This window comes from Pleurodeles waltl, chromosome 4_1 (assembly GCF_031143425.1).
Source record: "Pleurodeles waltl isolate 20211129_DDA chromosome 4_1, aPleWal1.hap1.20221129, whole genome shotgun sequence".
Classification (NCBI taxonomy): Eukaryota; Metazoa; Chordata; class Amphibia; order Caudata; family Salamandridae; genus Pleurodeles; species Pleurodeles waltl.
In genome coordinates, this window is record NC_090442.1 from 1,023,843,958 (window position 1) to 1,023,870,654 (window position 26,697).

At 44.2% G+C, this 26,697-nt stretch overlaps 1 long non-coding RNA gene across 1 annotated transcript; it reads left to right on the forward strand.

Moving 5' to 3' along the window:
* Positions 1–21,882: 21,882 nt before the first annotated feature.
* LOC138288378 (uncharacterized) lies at positions 21,883–25,427 on the forward strand. Its single transcript, XR_011202384.1, has 2 exons — positions 21,883–23,007; positions 25,082–25,427. It is a non-coding gene; the product is annotated as an uncharacterized lncRNA (long non-coding RNA).
* The last annotated feature ends 1,270 nt before the right edge of the window (positions 25,428–26,697 follow it).

A 26,697-nucleotide genomic window follows, 5' to 3' on the forward strand; every position in this document is an offset into this window, starting at 1 on the left:
TTTCCAATCGACCTTGGTGCAGTACATTGATGACTTGCTGATTGCGTCCAAAACAAGGGACGAATGCTAGTACGATACAATTGCATTACTGAACCATTTTGTCACACAAAGTGTCTCTGCTTAAACTGCAGTATTGTCAGAAATTAGTGAAATACTTGGGTCACCAGATTGAGGAGGGATCAAGAAAGATATCCAGAGAATGGATTACAGCCATATTACAGATAAATCTTCTGACCACACAGAGAGATGTCAGGATGTTTTTAGGGATGGTAAGCTATTGTTACCAATGGATTCCAAATTTTTCAGTCATTTCGAGACCATTGCAGAAGCTGACTCATAAAGAAGTCACTGATCCTCTAGTATTAGACCAGGCTGGAATAAAAGCATTCACTGAATTGAGAAAGAGTCTGTGCAAGGCTACAGCATTGGGTATGCCTGATTACATGAAACCTTTCACATTGTTTTGTCATGAGCGTGATGCATGTTCTTTGTCTGTCTTGACACAGGTCCATGGAGGTGTAAACCGCCAGTAGCATATTTTTCAGCTACTTTCGACCCAGTTGCAGCAGCCTTATCAGGTTGTTTATACGCAGTTGCAGCAGTTGGTCAAAGCCTTACACAGTGTGAAGGCATTGTGATGGGACATCCCCTAACTGTAATGGTCCCTCACTCTATTGAGATTCTACTTACCAGGACGAAAACCCAATATTTGACTGTTGTGAGGTTGAACAGATATGAAACGAGTATTCTAGGGTCACCAAATGTGTCATTGAAAAGATGTACAGTGCTGAACCCGGCAACCTTACTCCCAAATGAAAATGTTGAAATTGAGCAAGTGGAAGATGTTAAGCATGATTGTCTTGAAGTAACTGACTTGTGCACAAAACCGAGACCTGACATTAGAGACACCCGATTGGAAGAAAATGACCAAATTATCTTTGTTAATGGTTCTTGTCTGAGAGACAATGCGGGGACATTGAGAGCAGGATATGCTGTGTGCACAATTACTGGTATTTTGGAAGCTTCTTGGCTTCGAGGAGTGTATTCTGCTCAAGTAGCAGAACTGGTAGCCCTTACTAGAGCAGGTAGTGTTTCTGCTCAGCTGACAGTTACAATCTATACGGATAGCCAGTATGGATTTGGAATAGTCCATGATTTTGGCCAGTTGTGGTCAGTTCATGACCTCTTCTGGTTCACCAGTGAAAAATGGTGAGAGAATTAAGGAATTGTCACATGCTATTCAAATACCTGAAAAGATTGCCGTGGTGAAATACAGTGCACATCTGAAGTCACAGGACTATGTATCATTGGGAAATGGATATGCGGGTCAAGTCACAAGGTTTTGCGCATTGAACTGTATATCATTCAAAGACAAGTGGGAACTGTTATCTGAAGAAGATGAAACCTGTCCAAGCTATGCACTGAAAGTAATAGACACCTTGGAGGAATTGAAAATGTTGCAGAATAATTCTGACTGGGAGGAAAAACATTCATGGAGCAAAATGGAATGTGTGCAAAGACAAGATGAATTGAGGGTTTCAGAAGAGGGTCAATTGGTTTTGCCAAATAGTCTGTTGTCTCAAATGGCGTGGTACTATCATGATCAAGCACATATTGGGAGGGATGCAATGATTCAATTGTTCAAACATGGTTTAACTCAAGGTTTAGATAGGTTGCTGAAGCAGTTTCCCATTGTTGTGTCATTTGCCAACAGTTGAACGCAGGGAAAGGGACAGTGGTTAATTTGAGCCACATTGGAAGAGCAGGAGGTCAATTCAGCAGAATGCAGTTTAGTCACTGGATTGAAGCTTACCCTACATGAAGAAATGATAGCCTCATAGTAGCAAAACTACTGCTTAGGGAACTGATACCGCGTTTCGGGTTTCCGATCTCTTTAGAATCAGATAGAGGAAGTCACTTCAACAATGAGGTAATTAAACTGTGTGCAGCATTGAACTTTGAGCAGAAGTTGCATTGTAGTTACCACCCTGAAGCATCAGGAATAGTGGAACATATGAATGGTACCTTGAAGTCAAGAGTTGCAAAGATGTGTGAGTCCATGCATTTGAAATGGCCTGACGCATTGTCTTTAGTGTGGATGAAAATGAGAAACACACCCCACAGGAAGACAGGATTGTCGCCGCATGAGATCCTTATGGGCCGAGCCATGGGGTTGCCAGCGGTGCCTGCAAATGCACTTGTCAACATTACAGATGAAATGGTGGTGGACTATTGCAAAGGTCTGGTTGATGTGGTTCGCTCTTTTTCCCAGCAGGTGGAAGCCATCACACTGCCATCGATCCATGACCCAGGGCACAATCTGAGAGCTGGAGACTGGGTTGTGGTCCAGAAACACGTGAGGAAAACGTGTTTGGAGCCTTGTTGGGAGGAACCATGTCAGGTAGTTCTGACAACTATCACAGCTGTGAAGTGTGCTGGAATTCCAAACTGGATTAATGCGAGTCATACGAAGAAAGTGGCATGTCCACTGGATCATGAGGAAGAAGAGTTGTTGAGAATACCACAACAGTGAAACAAGTCTCACGGCCAGAAAGAGAACAAAGGGAAACTGAGACCAGATCTGAGCCCGTTGAGGATGGTTCAGTCACTCCTGTGACAGACAAAGGAGAAGACCTCCAGCAGGGTGACAGAGAGCCTATCTCAATTATGGCAGCAGGAGAGCCTAGTCAGAGGAGGGCTTTCCTAGAAGCAGATGATCTTGAGAGACAAACAGAGCAATTGCCAGACCCAGAGGGGAAAGGAGTTGAGGTGGATCAAAGCCATTGTGATCTGACTCCTCCTGAACCGATTGCAGGTCCATCAAGAGAAAACACCGCATAACAAGGAGAAGGTTCAAGTTCGACTCTGAAGAGAACACTGACAAAAAGTCCACTGAAAGGAGATAAGTTGCCAGAGTTGCAAGGAAAGGGAAAGGAAGTGGCTGTTGAGGCATTAATCGAGGAAGAACTAGATACAACAAGGAGGGAAAATCTAAGTGAAGGAGAACTGAATGGTGATCGAACTGTTACTGTAAGTGAGTGGCAGCAAGAGTTTTTGTCTTTTTGTTTTGATAGAGATATTCCAGGTCAGTATTTTGATACTTGTAGGAAGCTGATGAACTGAACTGTTGAAACAATCTGAGAGAAAATTATTGAGAAAAAGAGAGTGTTGAAAGTAACCGGAAGAGATATTGTTAACCTGATTTGGCCTTTTAAAACCAGATTTTGTCGAACTGCTTACCAATTTTGACAAGGGATCCTGGAAGTGAGACTGAAAGCTGTACATAATCACTGAAAGAAGAGTTGTCTATTTTTGATTTTTACTGCAGTTTTTCAAAATTTTCTTCTGCTTTATGATTCTTTACAGATCATCGGTAACATTAGCCAGGAGGGTGGGAATACTAGGCGCTGTAAATATATGAGTATTGGTTTGGCGATTATGTGTAGGATATTGCTTGTGGTGTTGATTGTGGGTATGTCTGTTCTTGATAAGAGTGGAGCCAACCATACTTCTGCTTTTGAGACAACTACTGCACTAACAGCAATAGAGAGGTTTAGGTTAGATGAGAAATATTTGCATGGGGATACTAATGCACAAGGAGAACTTCCTTCTAATGTCTTCTGTCGCTTATTGAGTGAGTATGTTGAAACAATGGATGCAAGGAATTGTTATGTGTGAACGCAGATTCCTTCATCAGTTGAGGAAGGAGTTACATATCATAGCTTGCCATTAACCTATAGAATATGTTGTAGTCTGCTACTAACAAGATTTTATAACCAGGAGTACATTCAGTACTTTTATTCAAACTATGACATGGTGTTTTCGTTTGTACCTATAATTAGGTATTGGAGTAGAGTAGCTAGGGATAATGACATAGTAATAGTTAGAGATTTCTTTGAATCTACATTGACGTTTGGCACAGCTTATGTGCACAGGAATAATTGACATGCTTGCTTACACCTTTAGAGAAAGCCTTCTTAGATCACACAGATGACAGGAGAAAGGCACTGAAGGAGAAGTTAGAAAAAGGCATAGAGAAAAGGACTTACAAGAATGATGTTTATAGTGCAATTAAAACGCAAGGGAAATTAGCTTTAGATGTGCAACATGTAGGGAAACTTTGTATATACAGGCCTAAATCACGCACTGACACTTTATTTGTGGGAATGAGTGAATGTAAGCATGTGTTTTTGTTTCAGAGTAAATGGACGTTTATGTTGAATGGACAGGACCCGGTGATTCCCAGAATTTATTATATCTGTGGTCTTAATGCTTATTACCTGAGGTCAATGGCCTCCTCACTGAGGGCAGCAGGGCTGACTGGGGCAGGGCCTGAGGGGCCTGGGGCGAAGGAGATGCCCACCCTCCTGGGTGAGCGGCCACGGGACACACGCTGAGGGGCTGCTGGGAGGGTGGTGCTGGTAGAGGGGGTGGCGGCTGTACCTGAAGATGCGGTGGGCACAGAGGGGCCCGCCACCGCAAGGGAGCTCCCATCAGAGGAGGAGTCTGTGTCGCTGGTCTCAGCGACTGTCCCCGCCGTGGAGCTCCCCTCGCCCTCCGTCCCACTGGTGCTTTCTGACTCTGTTGTGTCGCCCTCCAGGGCCATGTGGGATGCAGCTCCCTACTGCTCCGCTGGCACTGCTCCTCAGCCTGATGATGCTAATGCACACAAGAACAGGGAGACCACAAAAAGGGGAGGGAAGACAGAAGATAGACATGTTGAGTGCATCCAATACCGCTACAGTTGGCGGACACTACAGACACAGAAGCCCCCTGCACTACGCCGTGCACTTAGAGTTCCCTAATTAATCATAGGGACATGGGTTACAAGGCCTATGCCCGATTGCTGCACACATGGAATTCACAGGAGCCTGACTAGGTGTAGTTGGCTCTGAACACAGGTGGGGTGGGGTGCCACAGGGCCTGCCTTAAGAAGGGACCTTGCCTACTAAACTCGCCCTGGCCTAGGGGAACCCACAGCCCACCTCCCCCACCCAGACACCTACAATGCGCGCTGAATCAGCAGAATGAGAATGTACTCACCCCCTTGTGGCTGCTGTGATGCCCTCAAGTGCCCATCCAACTCCAGATATGCCACGGCCAGGATCCGGAACATCAGGGGAGTCATGGTGCGACGGGCACCCCTCCCACGTTGGAAGGCCATCCCCAGCTGGGCCTCTGCAGTCTTCTTGCTCCAGCGGCGAATGTCCTCCCATCTTTAACGGGAGTGGGTGCTCCGTCTGTGGTGGACCCCCAGGGTCTGGACTTCCTTGGCGATGGCACACCAAATATCTTTCTTCTGGTGGGTGCTGACCTACACGAATAGTACAGGGGAAAAAGAGAAGATATAACCGTCTGCACCGTCACAGTGATTGGCCCGCATCCCTACCCTTGCCATGACGCACATGCACTCACCGTCGTATCATGTACGCCTCATTTCCCCCCCTATCTTTCATCAACACCACTCCACACAGGCATTGCCCATTCGGCATGCTCACAGTGTACTTACCTGTTTGTCTGGAGGACCGTAGAGTAGCGTGTACTGGGGGAGGACCCCAACCACTAGTTTCTCCAACTCCTCCGTGAAGGCAGGGGCCCTTTCCCCAGACACATGAGCCATTGTCTCTTCCAGACTGAGGTCACAGCAGCACTTGCAGTGTAGGTCCTCTCCTGTCGAAGATCAGGTATCAAGTGATTCAACAGGGAGAAAATGGTGGTGACGTCTGCGGCGGTGCGTACCGTCACCGCCGGTGTACATTGTCATTGGCTCCTGGGACCCATAGGGTCCAATGTTAACCAATGCAGGATTGCGCCGCGGTCTTCGACTGCCTACCGCAACGGTGTACAACGCCAGCTCAGTTACCTCATATCCCCTTGTCCCACATTACAGGTCAGGCAGCCGCCATTTCAGGGGGCCACATGGCATTAATTTTGACTGCGTCACACATATCTAGGCCTTGCTTTAACACTAATACAGCCATATATCGATTTTCAAACATTTTGCTATAAAGTTGTGTTTACGTACCTCAGTGTTGGTTGACTCTCTGCTCGCTGTTCTCAGGCAGGTGAGGAGATGGCGGCATCCTCTGGTGTACTTTGGTGGACCTGTCAACAATGGAGGAGCTACATGTAATTTTCACATATAGACTTGATCGTACCATAATCCTGGAACTGTGTGCCCAGTTGGAGCCAGACCTGATGTCAGCTATCCGCCATCCCACAGGAATCCCCCCTCCTGTCAGTACTCCATTTCCTAGCAAGTGGGTCTTTTCAACAGTGGCCATTGCATCAGGGATGTCCCAGTCTATGTTCTCCAACGTGTTGTCCAGAGTGTTGTCTGCCCTGCTGAAACACATGCACAGCTGCATCGTTTTCCATCAGGTGGAGGATTTGCCTACAGTGAAAGGTGACTTATTTGCCCTGGGACATATCCCCAACATCATAGGTGCCACTGATGGGACACATGTGGCCTTGGTCCCCCCGCAGGAGTGAAAAGGTGTACAGAAACCGGAAAAGTTACCATTCTATGAATGTGCAGATGGTGTGTTTGGCAGACCAGTACATCTCCCATGTAAATGCCAAGTTTCCTGGCTCAGTGCATGACGCTTACATTCTGCGGAATAGCAGCATCCCTTATGTGATGGGGCAACTCCAGAGGCACCGTGTGTGGCTATTAGGTGAGGACATGGACCCAATACAGTGTGACTAGGTGTCTGGGTCTGGTGATGTCCCTAAGAGTTAGTATGTGTCTAACAGTTGTCCCTCGCCATTTGTAGGTGACTCTGGTTACCCCAACCTGTCATGGCTACTGACCCCAGTGAGGAATCCCAGGACAAGGGCAGAGGAATGCTACAATGAGGCCCATGGGCGAACTAGGAGGATTATAGAGAGGACCTTCGGCCTCCTGAAGGCCAGATCCCGGTGCCTCCATATGACAGGTGGTTCCCTATTCTACTCACCAAAGAAGGTGTGCCAGATCATCGTGGCCTGCTGTATGCTTCACAACTTGGCTTTGCGACGACAAGTGCCTTTTCTGCAGGAGGATGGTCCAGATGGAGGTGTTGTGGCAGCTGTGGAGCCTGTGGACAGTGAAGACGAGGAAGCAGAAGAAGAAGACATAGACAACAGGAACACGGTGATCCAGCAATACTTCCAGTGAGACACAGGTAAAAAGACAACACTGCCTGCTACATCTGATTTAATTCTTCTACCTCTCATCTGTCTGTCATTTTCACCCAGTGTATGGACACTGAGTTGTCACTTTTCCTTTCGATTTCACAGATGTGGGTCCCAATGTGTGACCTCTGCTTTGTTTCTGCATGGACTAGAGCTGTGTGACATAGGTATGTTGACATTACATTGGATATAACATTTTTCCACAGCTATTGCAAATACACATTTTCGAAAGCACAGGCTGACTCCAGATTGTTTTGTGATTTAAGGGTGTTTATTTAAGTGCTAAATAGTGGAGGGGTTGTAAAATGGTCAGGGGTGATGGTGGAGGAATGTCCATGGCAGAGTCCAGTCTATTAGTCTCACAGGTGCATTGTCCAAAGGGGCATAGAAAGTGGAGCTAGGGCAGTTTAAGGATGGACAGGGTGACAAAGTGGGACAGGAGGATGACAATCAGGGTGGTCTCATTTCTTGGCAGGGGTCTTGGCATTGTTCTCTGTCTTTGTCCTGGATCTCGGGGACTGCTTGTGGGGTGGTTCTCCATCTGCAGGGGGTGTGGTGCTGATGTTGTGGTCCTGTGGCGGTGCCTCCTGTCCACTAGCGCCGGCGGAGGTGGTGGGCAGTTCATCGTCCAGGCTAGTGTCAGAGGGCCCTTGTTGTGCCACAGTGTCCCTTCTGGTGTTGACGAGTTCCTTCAGCACTCCTACAATGATGCCCAGGGTGGAATTGATGGATTTGAGTTCCTCCCTGAACCCCAAATACTGTTCCTCCTGCAGCCGCTGGGTCTCCTGAAACTTGGCCAGTACCATTGCCATCGTCTCCTGGGAATGGTGGTAGGCTCCCATTATGTTGGGGAGGTCCTCGTGGAGAGTGGGCTCCCTGGGCCTGTCCTCCCCCTGTCGCACAGCAGCCCTCCCAGTTCCCCTGTGTTCCTGGGCCTCTGTCCCCTGAACCGTGTGCCCACTACCACTGCCCCCAGGACCCTGGTGTTGTTGGGGTGGTGGGTTAGCCTGGGTTCCCTGTAGTAGTGGACAAACTGCTCCTTGACGTGTCCTGGGGACAGAGGGATGGGCCCCCTGGGTGGGTGCTGTGCTGGTGTTTCCAGAGGGTGGAAGCTCTGTAGTGGCCTGTGCCAGTGTGAGGGAAACCGACTGTCCCGAGGTCCCAGATGGGCCGGGCTGGTCATCTTGATCCAGTTGGACAGAGCTGCTGTCATCACTGTGGGCCTCTTCTGTGGGTGGAGTGGACATGTCTGGACCTTCCTGTCCGGTGACATTGGGTAGGGGTCCTGCAGGGGTGTAAAGGCATGATTATTGCATCTGTGTGTGCCATGGTGTGCAATGGGTGGGTCACCCTGTACCCCAGTGCTTCCATTCTTGTGCGGGACCTTCGGTGATAATGGTTTAGTGGGGTGTATGGGTATGTGCAGTGGGCATGCTTTGGTGATGGGTGTCCATGCTTTGGTGTTGTATGCAGGGCTTGGGATGTGTGGTTTGTGATAGTGGGACATGTGTGAGGAGTTGGAGTGATGGGGGTGAGGGCGAGGGTGGGGGTATGTGATAGCATGCAGGTAGGGTGGGGGATATGGTAGTTGAAGGTTTGACTTACCAGAGTCCATTCCTCCAGCTACTCTTGCGAGGCCCTCAGGATGCAGTATAGCCAAGACCTGCTCCTCCCATGTTGTTAGTTCAGGGGGAGGAGGTGGGGGTCCGCCGCCAGTCCTCTGAACCGCAATCTGGCGTCTTGAGACCACGGAACGCACCTTCCCCCGTAGGTCGTTCCACCTCTTCCTGATGTCATCCCTAGTTCTAGGGTGCTGTCTCACTGCGTTGACCCTGTCCACGATTCTGCGCCATAGCTCCATCTTCCTAGCTATGGTGGTGTGCTGAACCTGTGATCCGAATAGCTGTGGCTCTACCCGCATGATTTCCTCCACCATGACCCTGAGATCCTCCTCAGAGAACCTGGGGTGTCTTTGCGGTGCCATGGGGTGGTGTGGGTGATGTGTGGGGTGGTGTGTGTTGTGATGTGTGGGGTGATATTTAGAGGTGTGTTGTGTGAGGTGCGTGGATGTTGTGTGAGTGATGGTGTTGAGTGCCTGTGGATGCTAGTGTGGTTTCTGGTGGTGTCTCTCTCTGGCCTTCTGTCGCAATTGTTGTCGTAGGGGTTTGTGGGTGTGTGTTTTATATTGTATTGGGTGTGTGGGAGTGTATGTGTATCAGGTGTGTGTATTTTGATTTGTCCAATGTGGTAGTGTTTTGTAAGAGTGTGTGTATTTTGAGCGCGGCGGTGTGTACCGCCAATGGAATACCGCGGTTGAAAGACCGCAGCGTGGATTTGTGGGTCGTGATAGTGTGGGCGTATTCCTGTTGGCGTGACAGTGGAGGTTTTGTTATCGCCAGTTTATGACTGACCTTTGGTGTGGCAGACTTGTGTGGGTGTCTAGATTTTGGCGGATTCTGAGCTGTGGGTCATAATAGCTGTGGCGGAATTCCACAGCCGCGGCGGTGTGTTGGCGGTCTTCTGCGCGGCGGTAAGCGGCTTTTACGGCCAATGTTGTAATGACCCCCATAGTGTTTTCTGAACTTTGATGTTGAATCCTGATGCCTTGCTGATCGACTGATGTCCTGAGGATGAAGACTGGCTCTGCTTGCTAATCCACACTGAGGATAGGTATTATAAATTAGACTATTGATTATCATGCATATTTGCATTTTTGTTCTAAGTACCAACTGCACTGTTTTGCTAGAGCCATAGTTAGATGTTTTTCCAGATTTGTGTTACTAAATTGTTTTACATGAAGCCTAACATGCTGATGCTAATCTGATGTTAGTTAAGGATCCTCACTAATGAAATTGTGCTAATACGGAATAATGCGTGATGAATTTCTCTGCTGAACTCAAATGTATGTAATCACTTTGACGCAGTTGACTTTGCTATTAATTTGCACCGTAACCTTAGAATGTGTTGTAATTCAAGCTTAGATTAGGTTAAGTTTCTTCCGCCGCTTTGGACAGCCAGCATTGTTTCTGTATGTGTTTCATTTGATTTTAACATTAATCTACATGACCTTAGCATTGTTGATATAAGGAAATAAATATTCTTACTTTTACTAAAAGGTGTGGTTATTCATGACTGAAAGCTCATGGCGAGTGATAATTACTGACTCTATTGCTTATTGCTGTTATTGATTGTTGTTGATTATTGATATTGTGTATTGGTTATTGATTATGTACTGGAGCTATGGTAAGAACATCTTAATTGCGAGTCAAAAGGTTCATTGACCTATTCGCGTCCTCTTGTAAGTTTACTTATTAAGGTCAGACACGCTAACAGAACCATACACAAAATTACTTTAACACCACCTGAACAATTTAGACACCATGGCCAATGTAGCCACGGAAGGAGACTCCAATCGATCAAACGTAAAGCTTTACTTTATAACCACAAACCTAATGTCATGAAGACTGTGCGCAAAATCAGATTATAAAGATATATCAACACCATTGACTGCCCAAAATGGTAAACACATTTAATCGAATTAGCATTAACACAATTAAGCATTCAAGAAGAATAATACGTATCATTAAGGAAATTATTTGGAACACAGAAACATATCTCAGGTCAGATTGAGTCAACACTAGTCTGGTTCAATTAAGCAGAGTATGCAAATTTTGGGTTGGACATGGGATGTCCCCTACAGCTAACCAAATTAGGAAATGCATGTGTGGGGACAAACATATGTGGGCAAAATACAAAAGTGACAAACATAATTTGGGAAGAATATATCTAGGGCTATAGATTACTAACTAAAAAAAATATATTAGGTGAGTGTCAGCTTGCTTCCTTCTATTCTAGAAAAATAAAGACATGTCAAGAGAAATTGCAATCAACAGGGGATATACCTCTCCAAGAGATAGCATTCAAGGATTCTTCATCAGCAAAGCATTAGATCAGCAGCAAAGTCTAGCCAGGCATCATCAGAAAAGTGCAGACAGACAGCTGCACAGAGTCAAGAGTTATCAAGAGCCAAGAAAAGACTGTCTGAAACTTACAAAGTCCATCCTCATAGAAAAGCACACAAATGGCTCTGATTTGTCATTTCAGTGGCCTCACATCACACAAAAATGGCAACATCCAATCAAAAGTCAATAAAATATCAGGCTGCAATAGTCCAGTATTTTCTCAGGTTCGATCTGGGAACATCTTCCCTCCGCGTGTGAATCCAAACAGTTCAGTGACAATTTATTTTCACTACCAACAATCAAGTTTCTTCCCAGGGAGTACAATGGACTTATCTTAGTCCCATGTGAATCCGTATGTTAATTGAAACAATTTATTTCACGTTATGTCCACGGGCCTGGATGTTCCCTTTTCAAGGTTACCAAATTAAAAGCCTCTTTTTGCAATCGAACAAGGAACTATTGCTACTCATGAGAACAGAACCTAAAGGAAAATTTCACGTTAAAAAGAACAATTATTCATCAATTTGACATGACTTCAAATACGAGCTCTAAAAGCCTAGTTATGCTAACACAAGAAATTTAAATGCATTATTATGCTTATTAATAAAACTCACATAAAATGCAAACTTATAAATTTGCCATTAACAATATACCATCAAAATATATAAAACATTGAATTAAAAACTGTAAAACTTTGTTAATGCACCACATTAGATATAACAGAGAAGTACATTTAACTTTATGCACACCTCTAATTAAACTCATAGATCACACATTAAACATTAGAAAACCAAATTCGTTTTGATACTAGCAGTTAGTCTAGAGTCTAAAATATACTTTGGCATCATTTAAATCTTATTAGCATGTAGATAAATTAGGGAGGCCACAAATGTGTGACCACCACAAATGAAAACATGAGCACTTTTAAAATACATGTCAGTGCAGCTTTCTACGTTAAGCTGTTAACATAAGACATATTTTGTCACCTTCTACTGATGTCTGGGTCACTAAAAGCATTTCTAAATTTACGCTCCAACAGTCCCTCCTCTGACAGCAATCTATGCCATCACAAAAGGACACACTCTCATGTCAATGAGACAACTCCAAAGTTTGGCGTCTTTTTCTGGTAAGGTCTGCTGTAATTCTCCATTTTCTTGAGATTACAATAATAAACACTTCTCATCTTCTCCATTTTTATCTCTTCCATCCTCTGTTTACTCTTAGGTCTTTACTCTCTCCACAATTTGTATAGTTTGTAAAATCCAAGTGCAGCTAAGGCACACACAGCCCCAATCAACACAGGTCTCAAATTAATTCCTACTACTCCCTTTCCCAAGTTTCCAAACCACTTTCAAATGGCTGAAAACCCATTACCTATTGCTTTCCATACACCGGTGACTGTCAATCCTTTCAGATCATTTTTCAGATTTGTGATGTTAGCGATAAATTTCCTATCTCCTTGCTATTATCAGGTATGTAAGTGCAACAATGTTGCACATGCAAAACCTTACAGGTTCCACCCTCCTTTGCCAATAAGATGTATACGCAAGACAATTTTTCAAAACCATTGATCTCACAGCTACCATCTCCATATCCACTGATAACATAGCTCAAGCATCATCAGTAGAAAACGAATCTACTATTGTTGACAATTCCCTAATTTTGATATCATTCAAGATTACTCCAACTGATGAAATGATGGCACCAAATATATCTCCTGTAATCTCCACTGCATTACTTCCACTCTTAACTCTCTATATCGGTTTCTCTTTCCAGACTGAGTTGTCAAAATTGTCCACATGAAACATTTTTGGAAATACCACTCCCAGGAAACATGTACCATACCAGCCCAGACATTTGTCCCACAAATGAAAGAAACACCTGGTATAGCGGGGTCTTGTCATTTCAACATAAAAGTGCAAACACTCTTGAACAAAAATACATGTCTACATTCAATAGTACCTACAAAATGTGTGTCTGTCTTTGATAATTTCCCTATGTGTTGCCAGTCTAAAGCTAGGTATCCTTGGTTATTGTTACCTGAACCAGGTACATGGTCTTTTTGCCAGTCTTGTAAAACTACTCCTTTTTCTATCTTGACTTTCATTGCTTTCCTTCTGTCATCTACTTGTCCAGTAAATTCCTTTTCAACTGATGTAAGAATGCAGGTTAAATTGTTCTTGTGTGCAAATGCGGTTTCAAACTTCAGGGTTGGTTCAAAGAAACCTCCCACAATGTCAATGTTTCTCGCTTTAGTAAGACTACTCAGGTAGAAATTAATAGGCATACAAGAAAACACTAGGTCATAGTTGGAATAGAAATATTGGATGTACTTCTGATCATACAACTGAGTTAGTAAAAGATTGCAAGAAATTCCATATGTTAGTGGTAAGCTGTGATAAGTGATTCCTTCCTAAACTGAAGAAGGAATCAATAAAATGCCCACACATACTGTTGCTAATCCTGGACACACATACTTTTATTTACTCTTTTTACCTTGGTTGGGTTTCATGGCTTGTCTACATTCAGACCAAAAACACATTGAATTCAGAAATAAAAATCAAAAACCAAAAATGTAAAAGCGTCCCTCTACTATTTTACAGCATCTTTTCTTTTCTTTGTGTGAGCAAAGCAAAAAACAAAAATCAAAAAATGTATCTTCTCAAAATTCGTTGCACTTATTTACAAAGTCCTCCATCTTTTAGAAAGTTCATCAAGATTGTTTTCTAATGGAAGATGTTCCAAAAATCATTACTAAAAGTTTCAAATGTCTCTAATATTAAACCATGTGGTAATCACTGCTTAGGACTTCCAGCAAGTAATGTCTTTGTTCTTCAAGTGGCAATGAGATTTCAAAGTTCAGTTCTAAAGCAATTTCAAGTTAAAAAATGTTCAGCTGGAATCAAATTATCAGCACAAAAGCCATTGAAATCCTTCTCCCAATCATTAGCTGTGCAATAAGTTCATTCAGAAGCTGAATATTTTCGACTGGGCACTCTTTTTCTTTTTGACCTCCTTGCTGCATTACATTCAATAGCACTGTCACTTTGATCTGATCCTTCTGTCAAATCAGCCATTACAGGAGGCACATTTATCACTAGGTCTGGACTTTTCACGGGCACAACTGGGACTTCATTATTTTCCAAGTTAGCAGGAGTCAAGTGACTCTGACTCGACCCTCCTGCACCTCCGATTGCCTTTGACGTGCTCAGAGTTTCACCAGACTGTGCATGCTCTGCAATAGCCACTTGTCCACGTCTCAAAATTCGTTGTACTTATTTACAAAGTCCTCCACCTTTTAGAAAGTTCATCAAGATTGTTTTCTAATGGAAGATGTTCAAAAATCATTACTAAAAGTTTCAAATGTCTCTAATATTAAACCATATGGTAATCACTGCTTAGGACTTCCAGCAAGTAATGTCTTTGTTCTTCAAGTGGCAATGAGATTTCAAAGTTCAGTTCTAAAGCAATTTCAAGTTAAAAAATGTTCAGCTGGACTCAAATTATCAGCACAAAAGCCATTGAAATCCTTCTTCCGATCATTAGCTGTGCAATAAGTTCATTCAGGAGCTGAATATTTTCGACTGGGCACTCTTTTTCTTTTTGACCTCCTTGCTGCATGACCTTCAATAGCACTGTCACTTTGATCTGATCCTTCTGTCACATCAGCCATAGCAGGAGGCACATTTATCACTAGGTCTGGACTTTTCACAGGCACAACTGGGACTTCATTATTTTCCGAGTTAGCAGGAGTCAAGTGACTCTGACTCAACCCTCCTGCACCCCCGATTGCCTTTGACGTGCTCAGAGTTTCACCAGACTGTGCATGCTCTGCAATAGCCACTTGTCCAGTTCTCACAGTTTGGCTAACCTGGACCCCTTCTCTCACTGTAACCAACCCTTGAGGAACAGGCACTGTATCATCAAGAGAACTTGGAACTTTGTATCTGTGGCTTGCATGTACCCAGTTCGGTAGACCAGCACACTTCACAGCTGTCGTGGTAACTAGAACAATCTGGGGCATGCTTCTTGAGCAAACCTCAGTTTCCAAGACTCAGATCGTGGCACAGTTCTTGTGGTGGTTGAGCAGTTGCTTCTCCAACCTGGCGAGACAAACAGCAAACCACATCAGTTAGTTCTTTGCAATAATCCAACACTTAGGGCCCGATTATGAGTTTGGCGGATGGGAAGACCAGTCTGCCGAACTTTCGGTGGGGAGGTTGCCGCCTCACTGGTGACCTCCCTGCCGGCCCCACTGGGCTGACTCATGGAAACCAAGCTTTCCACCCATGAGCCCAGCGGGAAAGTGGCTGCAGCATTGTCGCTGGCTCATAAGAAAGCTGACAGCAATGCTTCCGCCCGCAGGGGGCACCTGCACCCTCTTATTGCGCACTGCCTGCACAGCAGACAGTGCACATTATAAGAGTGCTGGGCAGGCGAACCCCTGCACCGCCCATGCCATGGGCAAGGGCAGTGCAGAGGACCCCCTGTGGCCCTTGAACCTGTTCTCCGCCAGCCTTTTCATGGCGGTGAAACAGCCATGAAAAGGCTGGCGGAGAAAAAGGTTGTAATCAGCAGGGAGGTGCTGAGTTCAGCACCACCCTGGCTGATTCACACCTGCACAGCCGTCAGCCCGTCTGGAACATTGTTCCCAGTGGAGAACGTGTTTGTTTAGTGGTCTCACCGTCAAACTCCTAATTTGGCAGTCGGACCGCCAAACCGGCGGTGATCATGACCGCCATCGCAAGTCTCGTAATGAGGCCCTAAGTCAGTGGCGGATGGTGACATTTCAAAGTAGTGGGGTGTGAAAGTTCAGGATCAGTGCCCTGTGGCGAGAGAGCTTGAGTGGCATAAGTAGTGTTTGAGGGGTCTTCCCCCTGAAAAAAAATTCAAAAAAAGAGTGTTCAAATGGTGAGTTTTCAAGCAAATATGAGAAAGCAAAAAGATTAATAAAGCAATTGTCAAATTTGAACTGACCTGTGGAATGAAGTGGTTGTGCTGTAAATGCAACATTACTACACTTTATGGTCACGTCAAGCCCCCTCTCTCAGGGGTGTCCAACGCAGGTCCAGCAAAACCAGACCCATTCTCAGTTTTGAAGACATCAACACAAGATATATGTGCATACAAATAACCTAAATGGGACTCATTTATTTAGTGAGTGGTTATCCTGTAAATTTGACATGGAACCAGCCCTCCTGGGACTAGACTGGAGTACTGGACAGCAATTGCCTCGATAACATGGAGAGTAAAAACAAGTAATGAGGGAATTTACCCATGATTTGAGAACAGAAGGCTATGCGAACCTAAAAGACTAATAAATTTCAGCTGAAAATAACTTCCCCACCCAACCAGAATCCAACCTCACACTCCCTGTAGCTATACAGCTCATGCAACATCCAGTGTTAGGAAATCTTTACACTCTTGAAAATAAAATATTTCAATGTTCAGAGGTGCTTTAGAGCTTGAGGGAAAAGAAGTGCTGTCATTTATGTTGGCGGCAGGGGCTTTCAACTTCTTTTAACCGGTGAATATTTGTTATGGCTTCTGTGTGAAGAGAGTTGGAATGTTAAAGCTGATAATAATGGCTGTTATTTTAAGGGCCCATATATTTAATAGTGTCACAATATCTCTCATTCCCAGTTATTGTTGGAATGCGGGCTTGGGTAGATCAACTGGCTCTCTCTTTTGTTGGTCTTTTTAACACTGGGTGACTGGATTTAAGAGTGTACTACAAGTATTTTGTGCCAAACAATGGTCAGGATTATTGACAGAAGGAACCTACTGTCGAAATAAGCTACCCTTTCCCACTTTTTCATCTATGTGATAGGTAATGCCCCAAGAAGCCCACACCTTCACTGCAATAGCAGCAAGAAATCACACTTTAATCTCAGCTGTGGGAAACATTGCTCATTTTCCCACTATTTCGTCCATCCGATTGGGCTGTGCCCCTCAATAAATGTATGCCAGGGTCTATGCCGGAAAAACAGTTCATTACAACCCAACAGAAAACAAGATGTCTGCGCTATAGATAAGTTAGAAACCAGTCCGATTCTGAATGCTTCCCTGACCGAGTCACACTCTGTACTGCCATTTGAAACTTAGGGGGTCATTCTGACCCTGGCGGTAAAATCCGCCAGGGCCAACGACCGCGGGAGCACCGCCAACAGGCTGGCGGTGCTCCCTTGGGCATTCTGCCCGCTGCGGTACAGCCGCGGTCAGAAACGGAAAACCGGTGGTGTACCGCCGGTTTTCCGCTGCCCTGGGGAATCCTCCATGGTGGCGCAGCTTGCTGCGCTGCCATGGGGATTCCGACCCCCATACCGCCATCCTGTTCCTGGCGGTTTTGGCCACCAGGAACAGGATGGCGGTATGGGGAGTCGTGGGGCCCCTGTGGGCCCCTGCAGTGCCAATGGCATGGGCACTGCAGGGGCCCCCGTAACAGGGCCCCACCATGATTTTCAGTGTCTGCCATGCAGACACTGAAAATCGTGACGGGTGTAACTGCACCCGTCGCACCCCTTCCACTCCGCCGGCTCCATTCGGAGCCGGCATCCTCATGGAAGGGTGTTTCCCGCTGGGCTGGCGGGCGGCCTCCTGGCGGTCGCCCGCCAGCCCAGCGGGAAACCCAGAATACCCGCGGCGGTCTTTTGACCGCGCAGCGGTATTCTGGCGGTCCCAGCCAGGCCGGCGGCTTCCGCCGCCGGCCGGGGTCAGAATGACCCCCTTAGTATTTTCCACAGCATCTGGCCTATTAAAAATGGCACAAGTACAAGCTTGTCATCTTGCCTGAGCCGTCACCTTACCCAAGGGTAAAAATGTATGTTTATGTACGCACTGTATGTGCACTGCAGAGGTCCTGTGAAGACCAGACTGCTTAAAAACACAAAGAATGTGACCTTGTGTAATGTAACTGGTGCTCATATATAGTGCTCCAATACCTTCAGGTCAAATATATAAAACTGCAAAAAAATTAACTATTTCTAACCAACTCCATTTACCCCTTTTCTGCTTCATATTTTCATATTTGTCCCAAATATTCAAAGTGGGCATGTACAACATATGCGTATTTTTGCCATCTTGTGCAGATTTCTTAAGTTGAAGACTGCCGAAAATGGTTTGATGATACCAGTGACCTTGGCCCGAGGGAATAGTGTTGCCTCTATTATAACTATGTATGCCCCCAAACCTCGGAGCTAGAAACACCTTGAAGAGTTGTACTGCACACATTCATTCATTTAACTACTTAGCATTCATCCACCTTTTGTCAGTAAAATTATAGGACTTCTGTATCTGAGCTCTAGGACTTATTTATATTCAGAGAAGATATTTACTGCGAAATGAACCCAGAAACATAGAGATGGAGATAAACCGCATTGTTGTGCCGCCTGATATCTCAAGTATTGGCCGTGAGAATAGGTAGACTCAGTCCCTCTTGTTTTTGAGCCACAACTTCCTATCTATAGCTGTGAGGGCACAATGTATGTATGGCGCAATGCATGAGAGAGTTATATATCAGAATGTGTGAAACACTTATTACTGCACAGCCCAATGCCTGCAGTGACCTGCGAGGCACTATATTTAAATACTATTTGTTGAAAAATATATCGATAAAAAAAAACACTTTTTTGTCATATGTTTAAAAGAATAATAAGAACTTTTGGCCTTGTCTAAGAACAAAGCATGAGCAAATGGTATGGCAAACAAGAGCCCCTTTTTGTAACAGGAGAAGAATGACACTCCAATATAAAGAGGGTGTCTCCCGTGAGTCAGGTCAAATTAAATAGCTTCCAACGTTATTTAACAAGCCGAGGCACACCTTCCACAACACAAGTGGCTCACTCACTATCCCGTCCAGCTCATGGAGAACAACACTCGTCATGAATATGCCTCCAGGCGTGCATGGAACTTGTGACCACCAGCTCGACTGCAGCTCCTGAGCCAATCGTGACGCTGCTCTCTTGCTGTTTATGTTGGAAAACAGCATGAGAGTAGCGCAATGATTGGCTCAGCCAGGCGCTGCCAATGCTCCGTAGGAGACTTAGGGGCTGTGCCAGCAATCCCCCAGGCTCCTACACTGCAGCGGTACAGTGGGGTTTAAGTGCGCATGCCAGGCTGGCCAGAACAAGGCACCCATCCAACCTGACATGCTTACTTCACCTCAAGGAGCCTCACCTGTCAGTCATCAAGCTCCCAGTCCCCCCCCCACTCACGTTCGCCCACTGCACTATCCTGTAGGAAATGGAAACTTTGCCCAAGCCATTCAGCACATGTGGGGCAAAGAAAATGTAATCAAAACTAAGCAAAGTAAAGTAAATATGTAATATGGGGCCTGTCCACTGGAACACAATATAAACAGGAGGGTTGACGCCCCCACACACCAATAAAGGGACCGCCACTGCCCTTAATCATCAGTAATGTTTACAAGTGCATTTGTGGGCAGAGCTGGCAACCTCATTGCACGCCCCATAATGATTTCAAGACGGGACAATCATGTCTTTCTGTCAGGTGTGCTGTGCAGGCTCATCAGGACAAGAGGCAATGCATCTGGCCATTTCAACATTGTAGATGTACACACTTTTGCCAATCAAGACTTCAGCATTCCATTCATTTGGTCGACTAATCCTAAGGCTTCTGGTCTTTAACTGCAATACAATCTTTGCTCAATTTGTAAAACTGCACATAATTTTATGGTTTCGTTATTGAAATGAGGTCCTTGGTCTGATTCCAGAGAAGTCGGAAAGCCGAATCGAGGTATAAATTCCCTCAAAAGCATCCTTGCAACTGTGAGGCTATCATTTCTGCGAGTTGGGTAAGACTCGACCTAATGCAAGCAGACACACACCACCACCAAAACATATCTCAAAACATTGCACAAAGGCATTTTGATGAAATCAAGTTGCATTCTGTTGAAAGGACTTCCTGATCTACATATGTGGCTCAGGTTGCATACAGTGCATTTCTCTACATTCATTTGTTGACATGTTACACATCTGTGACACACTGCTTCTGCAACCAATCTGAATTGGGTGTTGTACCATGTTTGTCTGAATGTTCTAATCATTGCATCTCTGCCTATGTAAGCCTGGCCATGGTATTATCTTGCCATCAGGGAAACAAACTTTTGGGCAACACTGCTTTTCCTTCACTGGAAACCCAAACATCATCCTCATCTCTTTGAACACAACCTGCTTTGCTCCAACCCCTTCATTCTTCTTCTGGCACTTCTTCTTGTAATCTTTTGACTTCTTCTCAAGTTTCAATTGCTATCATAAAGAAGTTTTGGTTTGTCTCATTGTTGCTGCTCTCATTGCTCCATTCCTCATTAAAGGATGTGCCATGAAGAGCAAAATAATGTGCTACTTGGTCAGCATAGGCATTGCCTAACGAAATGTAATCATTTGACTTTTGATGAGCTGCACATTTGACAACTGCAATTTTTACAGGTAACTGTAATGCTTTCAACAATTGGTAAACCCTTTCACTGTTTCAGATAGGTGATCCAGAAGAGGGTATAAAGCCTCTCTGGGACAATATCTGTCCGAAATCATGAACAAAACCATACCCATACTGCTATCAGTGAAAATGGTCACTTTAAGCTGTTCAGAAGCACAGCATGCTTTGGTAAGAGCAACCAATTCAGCTTCTTGGGCAGAAAAGACTCATTGAAGCCATGAAACCTCTACCACTCCTGAGACTGCAAACTGCATAAGCAGATATCAGGGTTCCATCAGTATCTCCTAAACAGGAGCCATCAATGAACATGACAAAATAATTTTCGTCTAGTGAGGTATCTTGAACTTCAGGTCTTGTTTTGATGCACAGTTCAGTCACATCGAGATAGTCATGCTCCACCTCATCTTCGCAGTTGTTTGCATTTTCAACAGAAATTGGTAAGAGTGTTGCCATATTCAGAATATTACATCTTTAATGTTGACATTGGGGGACCCCAAACTGACCTGTTTATTGCGAGTTAAATGAGCATTGGTCAGTTACTAAGTCTTCGTATGGGTAAAAAGAACTTCAACAGAGTGGGGGACAAAAACAGCCAGGAAATGACCCAAGACAATTCATTTGATTTGCATTGTCCAACACTGACACCCACAGCTGCCTCAGCTTTTAAACAGCCAGACAATGCAGCAGCTATAGGATCAAGTGTGGCTGAAACATATGCCACAGGCCTGTTGGTACCTCCGTGTAACTGTGTCAAAACAGAAAGCGCACAACCATCTCTTTCGCAACAAAACAAAGAAAAACATTTGTTGTAATCAGGCATTCTAGAGCTGGGGCTCGGCACAGGCTTTCCCTCAGCTTGAGGAAGGCTTTCATCCATGCGTCATCAAATGGTACTAAATCAGACACATCCTTGTGTGTCAGCCTCAGCAAAGGCTTGGACAAAAGGGAAAAATTCAGAATCCACTAGAGGTAGTAGCCAACCATTCCCCAAAACATTCTGACATTTCTCTGTGCTACTGGTGGATTCATCTACATGATTACTGAAATTCTGTATTGGGACACCTTCCTTTCACCCTTCTCTATGTGGTGGCCTATGTATTTCACTTCTTTTTGGCAATACTGCAACTTTGCTGGGGAAACTTTATGTCCATTCTCTCCTAAATGATTTAACAGGGCAATTGTATCTCTCTCACAGGCTTCACATGAACGTAATGCAACCATCAAATTATCAGTGTACCGCACAAAAAGTCCAAAGTTGAATTAAAAGGCATTTTAAGGGACTGTCCTGCTATTTGATGGAGTTTTGTTTTGACCAATGACTTTGTGTTTCACCACTGCGCATATTAGTTGCTCAATGTTCACCAGTAGCACATGGTATGTTTTGTTCAGTTTAGCCGCCTATGGGCTTTGACATTGCATTAGTCATTACATTCTGTATTGTGCCTATTGGCTTTGACATGGCATTAGCCATTACTTTCTGTATTCAGTTTAGCCGCCTATGGGCTTTGACATTGCATTAGCCATTACATTCTGTATTCTGCCTATTGGCTTTGACATGCTGTATCCAGTCTAGCCGCCTATTGGCTTTGACATTGCATGCCTATTGACTTTGACATGATGTATTCAATTTAGCTGCCTATTGACTTTGACATGCTATTAGATATTCTGCCTATTGGCTTTGACATGATATCATATATTACACTTTGTATTCAGCTTAACTGCCTATTGGCTTTGACATGATATTCAGCTCCGCTGCCTATTGGCTTTGACATGATATTCAGCTCCGCTGCCTATTGGCTTTGACATGATATTATACATTGCATTCTATATTCAGCTCAGCTGCCTATGGGCTTTGACATGATATAAGACATTGCATTTTGTATTCAGCTTAGATGCCTATTGGCTTTGACATGACACTAGACATTGCATTTGATATTTAGGTTAGCTGCCTATTGCCTTTAACATGACATTGCATTTGATATTTAGGTTAGCTGCCCATTGCCTTTAACGTGGAGTTAGACATTGCAGTTGAGAATAGTTCTGTATTTTTCCAAGCTGTGTTTTTGCACCAGAGAACCAAGATGTTTTGCTCTCACAGTAGACTAGACCTGATAAGAGAGAGTACATGGGCGTTGTTTCTCTTCCCTTGAGCTTGGGAACAGGAGTAGTCTTGGAGACCTGGCCAGTCTCCAAAAGGCTTGCTCAGTTTCCCAGGTCTGAGGGGAGGGGGCACACCTTTGTAACGAATGTAACAGGCTGCAGAGAGTCAGATTCGAATCTGCCGGACCTCGTGCTGGAGCTTGGCGCCAGTTGCCAGCATCCCGTGTGGGTAGATGACACTCTTTCTCGCGGCTGACAGGGGTCCCCAGCTTGCAGACCTTAGAAAGATGTAGCTGTAAATAGTTCCCACACGGTGAAGTATTTGTTTTGCTTTGCATTCAATATCTTATAAATATAACCTGCTGTGTATATTGCAAACTGATATATTTTGTTTGATTAACGCGGACTTGAAAGCTACTAATTCGTCATTCATTCATAAACATTGTGGTTGGGGAAGAATAAAATAACAATAAAAGGCTTCTTTGACCTCAGAAGTGCATTTCTGTTGTGTTATGTTAGTGCTTAGAAACTAAAATAAGAGGAAAGCACTACAATTGGTACCTGGAGTCGTGGGGTCGGTCATTAAGAGGTGATTAAGAAGGGGTTTGACGAGTTAGTAGATTTCTAAGTGCACACTTTAAAAGTGTAATTGTTTTTTGTTGTTTGGAGAATTACAGAAATTGTTTTCTGTTTGGAGAATCACAGTAGCACGGCAGACCATGTCTGAGAATACATGTGTTGATGAACTGCCTGATGGTGCTAAGAAAAACTGTGAATTGTTTTCTGTTTGGGGAATTACAGAAGAAAATGCATGTGTAGCTAAAAGGCCTGATAATGTTTTGAGAAATAATTCCTGTTGTATATATGTAGAAAACGTGTGTTTTGGAAGTAATGATGACAGAAAGGTCTGGATACCTTTATCTGCTTACAGAGAAATGCAGGAGAAATGTAGGAAGTTGGAACATGAAAATAGGAATTTACGTGAGCAAATTAGCCAGGATACGATAATTCAAAATTATGCTGAAAGTTATAAAAATGAAGAATCTTTCTTGTCCCATTCCAGTAATGAGGGGGTTAAGACAGCTCCGAGCTGCACTGAGTTTCCGTGTGAGCCAGGGTTTTTGGCAGCCAAAGTGCATTCCTTAACTGATAACACGGACGAGAATGTGATTTACGAGTTACCGTTGCAAAATGCACAAGTAAAAGGAAGGATTTTAGAGCAAGACACCCCGAGTTTCATTAGCTTGTTTGATTTTTGGAAAAAGAATAGCCCTCATTTGAGAGAAATCCTAACACTTTTGTACATGGTCACTGTGAAAAATAATATGCAGCTGCGCGCTTGTGATTTGGCAAATGAAATAATGCAGACTTTAGGTTTCTGCGCAGTGCAAGAAGGAAATACTTATGTACATTTAAATCATGAACAAGGAAAGAAAATAGTGCCCCTAGCTAGAATCATACAATGGATCTGGTACTTGCAAGACAGGGCTAGAGTACCACAGGTAAAAGAATTATCAATGAAATTGTGTGCACCATTTGAATTCGTGTCTACTGAAGATAAAAAGCATGTTTGTTTTACTAATGATTCATTGACTGAAATGTTGTTTTCTGGCACAGGAGAAGGAATGGAGTTGTATAATGTGTGTCAGATTTTAAAGCAAGAGCTACGTGAGATGTGTCATTTTTATGCTGATTTTTGGTTCTTTGATAATGTTTTAGCCACATGGCTTGTACCTAACTGGTTCAATTACCTTGCAGATGTTAATGAGAAAAATGCAGAGAGAGAAGTGTTCACCCAGAATTCTGCCTTAGTGGGGATGACTATGTGGGTGCCCCAGAAATGTGAAAAGGCCACTTACAGGTGGGCAGAGATGAGAGAGATGCACATTCCCCTAGATTTGATAAAAACTGTGCAGCACGCACAAAAGCAATCTGTCATGCAAGCAGTCACAGAGCAGTTGGGGAGAGGAAAGTTACCAGAACAGAAATGGCAAATTGATCAGGTTTTAGGGAGAGTGATTGCTGCAAATTACCAAGGAAAAATCGAAATTATGCTGATACCTAGAAAAGAATCTGATTCATTCATACAAATTGGAGACAGAATGGCCCAACTTGGCAAAAATGCAGTGAATGGAGGTTTGGTAAAGAAGGAGTCTGCCCCAGCCCTTCTGACAGTGCAAGAAAAGGGAAGCTGTGGTGCAGCAGATAAAAACCTCAGTGCTGATGTGTTGGCTGACGCCCCAAGTGACCCTCCAGAACCTGCAGAGAATATAACAAAGGGCCCCAAAAACGTCCTGCTGATTATAAAACAGGGAAAGAAAGAGGAAGGGTGCAGTTTAAATGAAAAATGTTATTTGCAAGAAAAGTCATACTTGTTTCTTTTGCAGATCCGACCACGTTTCGCCACTGTCCCTGAGTGTGCTGCGTGGTCCCCCTTCCGGTGTGTGCGTGTGGGGTCGGGGAAGGGACCGAATCCCCAACCTGAACCTGGCTGAGCAAAGTGCCAGCACCATGGATCCATTTTGCGCAAACTGCGCCTTCAGTTCAAGTTCAACTTGTTTGCTGTGTTTTTTTTTTTTTTCCCTCTCGTATGGAACTCTGATTTTTGCTTACCTTCCAGAAAACCTTTCAGGTGGACCGTGCACCTTTACATGAGCAGAACTCATGCCACATCAAATTGCTAACACTGTTGAATTAGAGACTCATTCAGAAAAAAAAAAAAAAAAAAAAATTGCCCAGTCTTTTCTATGTAGATGTATCTGATGTGAAAGGTTATGAGATCAATGTGTTAATTCACTTCTATTGCTTTACAGGGATTGCTTTGATCATTGAAATTTGATTTGCTGATAATGTTTTTTTTTTGTTTGTTTGAAATATGAGATATGTGAAACAAAAATTCATTGGTCAAAGGGCGGAATGTCCTGCTATTTGATGGAGTTTTGTTTTGACCAATGACTTTGTGTTTCACCACTGCGCATATTAGTTGCTCAATGTTCACCAGTAGCACATGGTATGTTTTGTTCAGTTTAGCCGCCTATGGGCTTTGACATTGCATTAGTCATTACATTCTGTATTGTGCCTATTGGCTTTGACATGGCATTAGCCATTACTTTCTGTATTCAGTTTAGCCGCCTATGGGCTTTGACATTGCATTAGCCATTACATTCTGTATTCTGCCTATTGGCTTTGACATGCTGTATCCAGTCTAGCCGCCTATTGGCTTTGACATTGCATGCCTATTGACTTTGACATGATGTATTCAATTTAGCTGCCTATTGACTTTGACATGCTATTAGATATTCTGCCTATTGGCTTTGACATGATATCATATATTACACTTTGTATTCAGCTTAACTGCCTATTGGCTTTGACATGATATTCAGCTCCGCTGCCTATTGGCTTTGACATGATATTCAGCTCCGCTGCCTATTGGCTTTGACATGATATTATACATTGCATTCTATATTCAGCTCAGCTGCCTATGGGCTTTGACATGATATAAGACATTGCATTTTGTATTCAGCTTAGATGCCTATTGGCTTTGACATGACACTAGACATTGCATTTGATATTTAGGTTAGCTGCCTATTGCCTTTAACATGACATTGCATTTGATATTTAGGTTAGCTGCCCATTGCCTTTAACGTGGAGTTAGACATTGCAGTTGAGAATAGTTCTGTATTTTTCCAAGCTGTGTTTTTGCACCAGAGAACCAAGATGTTTTGCTCTCACAGTAGACTAGACCTGATAAGAGAGAGTACATGGGCGTTGTTTCTCTTCCCTTGAGCTTGGGAACAGGAGTAGTCTTGGAGACCTGGCCAGTCTCCAAAAGGCTTGCTCAGTTTCCCAGGTCTGAGGGGAGGGGGCACACCTTTGTAACGAATGTAACAGGCTGCAGAGAGTCAGATTCGAATCTGCCGGACCTCGTGCTGGAGCTTGGCGCCAGTTGCCAGCATCCCGTGTGGGTAGATGACACTCTTTCTCGCGGCTGACAGGGGTCCCC